The sequence below is a fragment of the Budorcas taxicolor genome, chromosome 21 (genome assembly GCF_023091745.1).
Source record: "Budorcas taxicolor isolate Tak-1 chromosome 21, Takin1.1, whole genome shotgun sequence".
NCBI lineage: Eukaryota > Metazoa > Chordata > Mammalia > Artiodactyla > Bovidae > Budorcas > Budorcas taxicolor.
This window is the reverse complement of record NC_068930.1, coordinates 26787917-26791976: the sequence shown is the minus strand read 5'-3', so window position 1 is coordinate 26791976 and position 4060 is coordinate 26787917.

Sequence of the window (4060 nt, the reverse complement as noted above, 5' to 3'; positions counted from 1 at the left end):
GACCGAGCCTGCCAGAACCAAGGTAGTGTGTTCAACATTATCATGACAGCTGTAGAAACAGTTAATATCACACAGAACCAAAGGGAAAGGAGGAAGACTTCACTGGGACAAGTATGAAGAGAGGAGACTGACCTTACACTTCCTCCTACCATCCCAGGGGGCTATAGGAACACACTTGCTTCCACTTTAGGGGCCCAATTGGCAGAGACCTGGTGACCTAACCAAGGGTCATGGCACCCCAGGTCTGGGGATTGTGTGGGCTCACCCCCATCCACATGGGTCAGGTTCCTGTATCCGGAGACCCCATATCTGCTCTTTACCTCCAGTGTGTCCTGTCTCCTCAGAGATTCCCAGTTTCTGAATTGAGGGTGTTGCCCTGATTAACCTGTGGTCCTTTTCCTTCTCTGCACCTTGTCGCATTCACTTGAGGTCAGGCACCTTTGAGTGGGTTGCTGTTCTGTGTTCTGCTGAGTGAAAATGTTTGGAGGTGTCATATTAATATCATAGCATATCACATGCTAATTCATAGGTCACCACTGTCTGGTTTCCCCTTCACCAATCTCAGGTAATTTAATTTTTATTTATTTTACAGGGGAGTAGAGTTGATTTCCACTGTCTTGTTGGTACAGGAACTTGATTTGATTCTACATAGAAGTATATCTATTCTTTATCCAGTTTTTTCCTTATATAGGTTATTACAGTTTTTCAGTAGAGTTCCCTGTTCTATTCAGTAGGGCCTATTTGATTATCAGTTTGATAAATATTAGTGTTTATAACACATACACACACACACACACAGAAGGCAATGGCACCCCACTCCAGTACTCTTGCCTGGAATCCCATGGGCGGAGGAGCCTGGTAGGCTGCAGTCCATGGGGTCGCAAAGAGTCTGACACAGCTGAGCGACTTCACTTTCACTTTTCACTTTCATGCATTGGAGAAGGAAATGGCAACCCACTCCAGTGTTCTTGCCTGGAGAATTCCAGGGACGGCGGAGCCTGGTGGGCTGCCATCTCTGGGGTCGCACGGAGTCGGACACGACTGAAGCGACTTAGCAGCAGCAGCAGGTCCTATTAATTTATTTTTGTTTTATTCTTCATGATTTTAAGACGTGGGTTGGAACAGGACTTGCTGCATTTTATGTCGAAGTGTGTTCTGCTCCTTTCCTCAAGAGTTTCATTATATCCGTCCTTTTATTTAGGTCTTTAATCTATTTGGAGTTTATTTTTATGCATGCACCAAGGGGTATTCTAATTACACTCTCATTATCATCTCTTTGAAAACCTGCACACCATTCTCCATAGTCTATTACTAATTTAATTATATTTTCACTAACAGTGTAGCAGGGTTTCCTTTTTTCCACATTTTTCTAGCATTTATTGTTTGTCGACTTTTGGACAATGGCAATTGTGAATCATATGAGGAAATACCTCATTGGAATTTTGATTTGCATTTCTCTAATATTTAGTGACGGTGACATATTTTAATGTGATTTTTTTAAAGGGTGTGAGTTAAACTTACCACCTGAAATTGGCCACTTGAACACCTGCTTTGTTTTGAATTCTTTTTGGATGTCCTAAGACCTCAAATGTATGTGTTTTTTTCCTTACAGAGCTTGAATCCTTGTGAATGTTAAAGGCCCAACGGCCTAACTTTTCATCATGTAATCACAGAAAATGGCCACAAGGTGGCAGCACTTCTTCATGCCACAATTTTTTTTTTTTAACCTGTAATTTCGTTGCTATTTCATATTGGAATAGAGTCGTTTCTGATGTGGTATTTGTTTACGATGTACAGGAATTCAATTTAGTCATATATGGATATTTATTCATTCTCTTTCAGGTTCTTTTTTGCATATAGGTGATTACAGTATGTTCAATAAACTTCCCTCTGCTTTTCAGCAATTAATTGTTGATCATCTTTTTGATTATATATTAATATGTATATGTTAACTCCAAACTCCTAATTTCTCATGCCTGTATCTGGAGGCTCTGCAGAGGGCAAAGGCACACTAGGTTCTTTGTGGAGGCACACTGCCTGCCACATGCTCCCAGTTCCCTCAGCCCCAGGACACTCAGCCTTGGGACCCAAGCCAGTCAGGCTCCAGGGATGTGACAGCAGCCTAGGTCACTACAGCCTGAGGGAAATAGAGTCAGCATTTCTTCTTATTTTTCTTTTTAATGTTTTTATCCTATAATTTGAACTGGAGTAAATAGGTGAATTACAATCATGTGGGTTGTTATCTAGGATAACTTGATTCACTTCTACACAGATGTATATACATTATTTTTCGGTTTTTTATGTGTAGGTAATCACATAGTGTTGCATATGTTTCCTTGTGTTGCACAGTAGGTCCTGGTGATTTTATAAATAGCACTGTGCCTATATATATTAGTCTCAAGCAGCTCGTTTCTCCCTCACCGATAGCCTTCTATGTTGGTGAGCAGTTGTTTCTTTTCTAAGTCTATGAGGTTGTATCTATTTAAAAAAGAAGTTCATTTTCATCCATTTTTAGATTACACCTAGGAGTGATATCATATGATGCTTGTCTGTCCCTGTCTCCCTTACTTCACTTTGAATGATCATCTCTAATTTCTTTTTCTGTGACTGCACTTGGCATTATTTCCTACCTCTTTATAGCTGAGAAATATTGCATTGTGTATAGGTACCCTATCATCTGTATCCATTCATCTGAAATTTCTACAATTAGCTTGCTTCCCAGACTTGGCTGTTGCATCTTTGGGCTATGATTGCAGGAGTGTCCTTTACATTTTTTTATTTTCTCTGGATTTAGATTCCTGGGTCCTAAAGTACTTCTATGTTGTTTTTCAAATGACTCTCCATACTGTTCTCCCTACTGAAGGGACCTATGTACATTGTGATCAACAGTTCAGGAGGGTTTCCTTGTCTCTACACCCTCTCCAGCATTTATTCTTTTCTAAATAATTTTACTTATTCATTTGTCTTTGGTTGCACTGGGCCTCAGTTGCAGAAATCCAGCTCTCTCTATCTGCAGTGAGCGGGGCTACTCTATAGTTTCACTGTAGAATGAGGCTCCTCACTGTGGAGGCTTCTGGCTGCAGAAAGCGGGCTCTGGAGCACCAGGCTTCAGAGAGTCGTGGCGGGAGGCCTCAGCAGTTGTAGTCCGGGGGCTCTAGGGCACAGGCTCCACAGTTGTGGCACGTGGGGGCTTAGTGGCCCCAATGATGTGGAATCTCCTGAGACCAAGGTTCCAATCCACGTCTCCTGCATCGCCAGGCACATTCTTCACACTGCACCACCAGGGACGTCCTAGCATTTATTCTTTAAGATGTTTTAAGATGACCATTCTGACCAATGTGAGTGATTAGCTCCTTGGACTTGGATTCGTGTTTTTCTAATAATTAGTGATGCTGAGAATAGTTTCGTGTGCCTAAGTGCAATCTGTAGGTCTTCCTGAGATAAATAACCATTTCGATCTTTCCCCATTTTGTTCTTGGTTGTATGTATTGTTGATATTAAGTTGCACAAGCTGTTCCTAGGTTTTGGAGATGAATCCCTTCTGGGTATCTTCCTTGGCAAATATTTTTTCCTATTTCAAAAATTTATTCCTGACCTCGAAAATAGCAGAATAATCTCTGTTTGTTTCCAAGACAAATCATTCAATATCACAGTAATCCAAGTCTATGCTCTAACCAGTAATGCTGAAGAAGCTGAAGTTGAACATTTCCATGAAGACCTACAAGACCTTCTAGAACTAACACCCAAAAAAGATGTCCTTTTCATTATAGGGGACTGGAATGAAAAAGTAGGAAGTCCACAGATACCGGGAGTAACAGGCAAGTTTGGGCTTGGAGTACAAAATGAAACAGGTAAAAAGCTAACAGAGTTTTGCCAAGAGAACACCCAGGTCATAACAAACACCCTCTTCCAACAACACAAGAGAAGACTCTACACATGGACATCACCAGATGGTCAACACCGAAATCAGATTGATTATATTCTTTGCAGCCAAAGATGGAGAAGCTCTATACAGTCAGCAAAAACAAGACTGGGAGCTGACTGTGGCTCAGATCATGAA